A 7,287-nucleotide genomic window follows, 5' to 3' on the forward strand; every position below is an offset into this window, starting at 1 on the left:
CATGGCATTAAGTCACCTCTGGTTTTATGTACTGCTTCGGTTTTATTTTGAAATGAAATGAATATTTATTTTAGTAAACGATATGTGAATTGTGAATGTTGATTGCATTGTTATGTGGACTAACCCTCAATCTAGTTGAAAAGAGAAGATTATGCTGTTCTGATATTGATCAAAAATTGATCACTAGTTTAAAAGTGCAAATTTCAGTACACTGCTAACTTGAATCGATTAAGGAAGAAGTAAAAAGAAAAAATTTCATGTATGATTTTAAAGAAAAAAGAATCATAAGAACGCCACATTTTTCTATTGTCGGAAGAATAAAACGTCGAAGCCCCCTCAAATACGACGTTCTATTAAGCACACAATTAATGCTCCCAAGTACTTCAATTCCCTTCACGTCCCAGCCCGGCAGCCTACGACATTCTATGGAAGGGCAGAAAAGAAAAAATATCCAAAAGTATGGTACTTTTTGGAGGAAGAACAAAACGTCTAATTCCAATACTACGTTCTATTAATGCTTTCGTGTTTAAAAGAAAAAACTAAAAAGAAATAAAAAGGTAGAAACTTGTGGCTTCCAATACTATGTCCGAGCCCCTTCAAATTTGACGTAGCCTTTGCAATTTATAAGAAAAATTTAATAAAAAAGGCGCGCTGTTTTAAGAGACAACGTCGAATGGTTTGGGACTTCGACGTTGTTTTTAAACATAATGTCAAAATTTTGTTGTATACAATGTGAAAGTTTTTTTATTGAATGTAAAAACAAACCATAGTCTCATTATTTGTTCGCGGTTCCATTTCTGCTTGAACTTTTTCTTGGTGGATGACTGCGATAAAGAAAGAAGGTTATTTTTAAGTCGTTTCTGCCTTTGTAATGTCATTTGGTTCTCATTCCTAAGGTTGACCGATTGTTTTTCGTTTATCTTTAGGCTGTTTTTCATACGAGGTCAGCGAACTTCATCATCTTCTCTAGTGACACCATTTGAAGTATGTTTTTTTCTTCTTAAAATACTCTTACGTATGATGTATGTGCTCGTGTTTGTGTTGTGTTTGTCGATTCTGGAGGTATGATATCTATATGTATAACGATACTATGATAGTTTTTTTTTTCCTTCAACATATGATATTTGTGTTTGTTCGTTGTCAGCGAACTTCGTCATCTTCTCCAGTGACACCATTTCAAGTTTGTTTTTTTTTCCTTCAATATCTCTTACGTATGATATATGTGTTCGTGTTTGTCGATTCTGGATATATGATATATGTATAACAATATATATTTGTGTTCGTGTACGTATACTATGATACTTTATTTATTTCTTTCAACGTATGATAGGTATTTATTTTTATTTCTCTACATAAGTTAGTTTTTTTTCCCTGGATTCTTTTCGTTCAGTGTAGTAGTATGGATCGATGCTGGATTCATCAGCGTCGTATTAGTGAAGAGTATGAGCGAGGAGTTTCTGAGTTCATACAATATGTTAAAGAACACGCAAAACCAGTGAACGGGGCATATTTTTGCCCTTGTGTTTGTTCTCTCAATCAAGTATATGAAGACTTGGACAACATCCGTGATCATCTGTTCATCTATGGAATAATGAGAAGTTATACAGTTTGGACTTGGCATGGGGAAGTATTATATAAGCCAACAACTTTAAGAGGTTCGGATTACGTCGACGAATGGATGAGTAATCATTTAGACGAAATGGTACGTGACGTTGGCGAAGAAAATTTTGGAAGAGCTCATTTATACGATAGTCTTAAGAATAATTTAGAGCAAGAGTTGTATCCAGGATGCATCAATTTTACAAGGTTATTGGCTACTTTGAAATTGCTTTGTTTGAAAGCAAGAAACGGATGGACTGATAAAAGTTTCACGGAATTGTTTGAGTTGCTGAAGGAGATGCTACAAGAAAATAACATGTTACCTATCTGTAATTACGACGCGAAGAAAATTCTATGTCCAATGGGTTTGGTATACCAAAAGATACATGCATGTCCCGATTACTGTGTATTGTATAGAGGTCAGTATGCTTCAATGAAGGTGTGTTCGACGTGTGGTTCGTCACAATTTAAGAAGAAATTTGATGGAAATAACGATGAACACAATGAAGGTCCACCGGCTAAGGTCATGTGGTATTTACCTATAGTACCTAGGTTGAAACGATTGTTTTTTGTTAAAGAAGATGCGAAGAATCTTATGTGGCACATTAATGAAAGAAAATGTGATAATCTTCTTCGACACCCAGCTAATTCCCCACAATGAAAGAACATTGATGGCACATTTCCCGAATTTAGTGTAGAGCCGAGAAACTTAAGACTTGCACTTGCTACCGATGGTATGAATCCTTATGGCAACTTAAGTAGCAAACATAGTTCATGGCCAGTTGTTTTGATGATTTACAATCTCTCTCCTATGTTGTGCATGAAGAGAAAATACATGATGTTGTCTATGATGATATCGGGTCCTAGACAACCTGGAAATGACATTGATGTTTATCTAAAACTGTTAATTGACGATTTAAAAATGTTGTGGGAAGAGGGCGTCAAGGTCTTCGATTCATATTCAGAAGAAAACTTTCGTTTGCGTGCAATGTTGTTTTGCACCATAAATGATTTCCCAGCATATGGGAACTTGAGTGGTTACAGTGTTAAAGGTCATTTTGCATGTCTGATTTGTGAAGAAAATACTAGCTATCTTCAACTGAAGCATGGGAAGAAAACTGTGTACACAAGACACCGAAGATTCCTTCCTCGAAATCACCCTTACCGTAGATTGAAAAAGGCCTTTAATGGAAGTCCTGAGGATGATGTAGTGTGCAGACCAAGTAATGAGGAAGAAGTATACGACCATGTGAGGAACATTGATGTTGTCTTCAGAAAACATAAAAAGAAGACCGTTGAGAAAAACATTTGGAAAAAGCAATCAATATTCTTCAATCTTCCATATTGGTGTAAACTTGATGTGCGACATTGCATAGACGTGATGCATGTTGAAAAACATGTATGTGATAGTGTTGTTGAGACTTTACTAAACGTTAAAGGAAAGACAAAAGATGGAGTGAAAGCATGACAAGACTTGGTTGTCATGGGAATCCGTTTTGAGTTACATCTGCAATCCATAGGAAGACGCACCTATCTTCCTCCAGCTTGTCACACTCTTTCGAAAAAAGAGAAACAAATTTTTTTTCATTGTTTACATAGTGTGAAGGTTCCACAAGGTTATTCGTCGAATATTAGTAGCCTTGTTTCTATGAAAGATTTAAAGTTGGTTGGTTTAATGTCTCACGATTGTCATGTCTTAATGCAACAACTTTTACCAGTAGCTATTCGAGTCATATTACCTGCCTTTGTTAGAGGTATTCTCACACGTTTGAGTTTGTTTTTCAATGCCATTTGAAAGAAAGTTGTTAATCCTCGATATTTAGATGATTTGCAAAATGAGGCCATCAGACTATTGTGCCAAATGGAAATGTATTTCCCACCCTCATTTTTTGATATCATGGTTCATTTCATTGTCCATCTAGTGAGAGATTTTCAAATATGTGGGCCGGTTTTCTTGAGGTGGATGTACCCGGTTGAAAGATACATGAAGATCTTAAAGGGATATGTTAAGAATCAATTGAGACTGGAAGCTTCGATTATAGAGCGCTACATTGTAGAGGAAGCCATTGAATTCTGCTCAAGTTATATGCCAAGTTGTGACCCAATAGGACTTCCAAAGAAAAGACATGAAAACATACGTGAAGGAAAAAGAGTTCGAGGAGTAAGGATTGAAAGTGTTAGTGGAAAAGAAGTTAATCAAGAACATTTGTACATTTTAAACAACACAGAGGATGTTATTCCTTACATTTCACAACACATTGATGAAATTAAGTCAGCACATCCACGTATGAGTGAAAAGTGGACACTTAATGAACATAACAAATCCTTTTTAGCTTGGTTTAAGAAAAAGATTTATGCGACTTCGAATGTTTCTGAAAATCTGTTGAGACTAGCTCGTGGACCTAACACTGATGTGATCACTTTCGGCGGCTATTACATAAACAATTACTTGTTCTATTCAAAGGAGGAAGACGATAAAAGTAGAGTTCAAAATAGTGGAGTTACCCTACATGCTGAGGCTGTACACTTTTCCAGTTCCAAAGATAAGAATCCAATTACAGCATCAATAAGTTATTTTGGAATAATACAAGAAATTTGGGAAATTGATTGTCACCAAAGTGTAAATGGGTTGACAGTAATTCTGGTGTGGTGACAGAAGACCTCGGATTCACTTTGGGGGATCTTAACAAAATGAGTTACACGGATGAACCATTTATTATGGCTAGTCAAGCAAGACAAATATTCTATGTCACTGACCTAGTGAATCATAAATGGTCAGTGGTATTGGAAGGTTGATGTAATCCTGCCCAACGTAGTCCTTCTTTAGTATTTTTACCTTTTATAGGTTAGCTTGTAAGGAGCATGGGTTACTATAAATACCCGTCTCCACCACTGTATCATTCACTTTTGAGATTAATGAGAATTGAGTATTCTGAATCAGAAACTATTCTCTCTTGAAAGTCATAGGCTAGAGAGTCCAAAGACTCCCTCTAGCCACCTTCCAAGCACCTCTCTCACTTTCATTTTCCAAATTTCACGGTGCTTCTCTCCTCCATGCTACATCCTTCGCTACCACCTCGTTAGCGCATGCGTCAGCTCCTCCATTCCACGTCATTGGCTTTTCCTCTCATGCACAGAAACGCCACTTCATTTCGCATCTCACCTCTCGCGCATCAGACACACACGTCCACATTTCTCTCTCATTTCTCCATTTCGCAGAACCACATCTCATTCTTCCTCTCCAGGGTTCTTCACAGTAAGCCAGTTTTCTTCCTCGAATCTCCTTCTTCCTTCATTTCTTTGCTTCGTCTCAGCCATTACAAACCTTTCCACCGAACATCTGCATCCAAACTTAGGGTTCCTTCATCATTCTCACTTTGCCTTTCGATTTCACCGATTGTTTTCCCCTTTCTACCGTTTAATCCATTTTCCACCGAACAATCTCCATTTACCACCGTTTAATCGGTCCAAATCGCGTCTCTTCCCAATCCTAGGGTTTCATTCGTACTTCTCGATTCTCAACCGATTAATCCTAGATCCTAGGGTTCTCTGTATTCAACCTCATTTTCCCCTTCAAATCTCGAACTTCCATTTCATTCCACTGCGTTCATCTCTGGAAGAAGCTTCGAAGAAGCTCGCGGCACGCACATTCGTCATCTCCTTGGACGCTCGTCCATCAAAGGTAGAGCCATGCACACAACTGATGATGAAGACTCTCTAGATATACTTGAGACAAGCTCCTTCTCATCAAGGACCATTGAAAATAAGGTTGATGATGTACCCGATGAAATACATGCAACTCAATGTGATCACAACGAAGGCAATTGGGATAAATAGGTGTCTTAACATTGTTTTAATTACTTGTACAATTTATTTATTTTGCCTGTTCTAACTATAATGTACTAACACTTTGTAAATAGGTATGACGAGCTCTGGATCAGGTCCGATGACAGGATAGTGTAGATTTGTGACTCGGATGCCTGATGTCACATCCCGTTGGGTTAATGAGAAATCAGTGACGGTGGAGTTTGATCCCCGAACATTTGTGCCTATTGGGGCACATGCAACATCGTTCAAAAGTTACTTGGGCGTGATGGCAAAAGCACATGTCCCTATTGTTACTACCTGTTGGGATGATGTCCCACAGGTTGACAAAAATATACTATGGCAGGATATTTTAGTATGTTTAAGATGTTTTACTTCCATCATTGACTTATTTTTGTTGATCATGCTTTAACATTAATTTTGTTTTTAACAGGAAAATTGGAATATCCCTAATGATGAGAGGATAAGGAAGAAGATTTTATCCCACATTGCAGTCTGGTGGAGTGACTTCAAGATGAGAATGACACGTCAATACGTCTTTGGCTCTAAATAGAATGACACTCTTTGTACAAAATATAAAATAACTGAGGAGGAGTGGGTGCAGTTTAAAGAATCTAGACTTACTCTTGAGTGACATATATGTTTTTTAATATTTTGCTCTAGTCACACAAGATGTTAATTTGTGATTTATGCTTAATGATTTTCATTTTTTCATAGTTGAAAAGGATAGCCGCCCAGCAGAGGCAGAAGCTTAATGATACACCACACGTACTGTCACGTGGTGGTTATGCGTTATTAGAGAAAAGATGAGAAAACGTCGCGTTGACGAGTTAGGTCTTGAGTCACCTGACAACACCTCCACCAGCCAAACATGAATTGTGGAAGGCTTCACGGACAAATTCTAATGGCCATGTTACATCACAGTCTGCTCAGGAGATATCCCAGAGAATTGTAAGTGGAAACTTTTAACTGATTACCATAGTTCATAAACAAATTATGTAACAAACTTTTTAATGTGTCTAGCTTCATTATTATATGCAGGATGGCTTGGTTGACCAACTGAGTCAAGGAACATTTATGGCACAAGGTAGGGAGGACCTCCTAGTAGCAGCCACAGGTTGGCTAGACCGTCCAGGTCGTGTGCGTGGTGTTGGAGGAGCTATTGGATTGAGGGACTACTTTGGCCCTAAACCAAGAAGCACAGAAGTCGTGACTAAGGAAATGGTTAGTAGCATCAAGCAACACGTGCAAGTCGAATTAAAGGAAAGCATGGGTGAACGCTTTAGAATGCTCAAAGAAAAACTTGCGATGATCAGCCAACAATAGCAACATCAATAACAACAACAAGAGCAACAACAATAGTCACAGCAGGAGGACGCCCCTATAGATGATCCTACTGCACCTCATGTGAGCACCAAAGGCTCATGCTCTACTGCAGATCGTACTAATTACAATATTCAGCATGAGTTTTTTGTTGATGAGGATCCTCCACGCGTAGTGGCCGTGGGACGACAGATTGCAGGAGCCCAGACCATTCATGGTGCTCCTTTATTGCCCACTCACGCGCGGGTAATGATTGATGATCCAAGAGACCCCTAAGGTCGAGTGTCAATGCCTACATCTGAAATCCAATTCGTGGGGGAGGCCTTAGGCACATTTATAGCTTGGCCTAAGGCTATGATCATGCCATATGGCCCACCAGCGATATTATATTCTTCTTTTTATTATCTTAAATCTTCAAGTTATAATTAAACGATTCCTAACTTTTGTAAATGTGAGTTGTAGGTCTACCGTCCTGAGAAACAACCAATTGCTCAACCTGTGAACGAGGCTCGTGAGGAAGCAGAGGACCATGATGCTATA

General features: G+C 38.2%; 1 pseudogene; it reads left to right on the top strand.

Annotated features, from left to right (window-relative positions):
* Nucleotides 1–1,399: 1,399 nt before the first annotated feature.
* Nucleotides 1,400–5,436, top strand: LOC148205215 (uncharacterized; annotated as a pseudogene).
* Nucleotides 5,437–7,287: the final 1,851 nt, after the last annotated feature.

This window comes from Vigna umbellata, chromosome 1 (genome assembly GCF_029865625.1).
Source record: "Vigna umbellata cultivar VRB3 chromosome 1, Vumbellata_1.0, whole genome shotgun sequence".
In the NCBI taxonomy this organism is placed as follows: Eukaryota; Viridiplantae; Streptophyta; class Magnoliopsida; order Fabales; family Fabaceae; genus Vigna; species Vigna umbellata.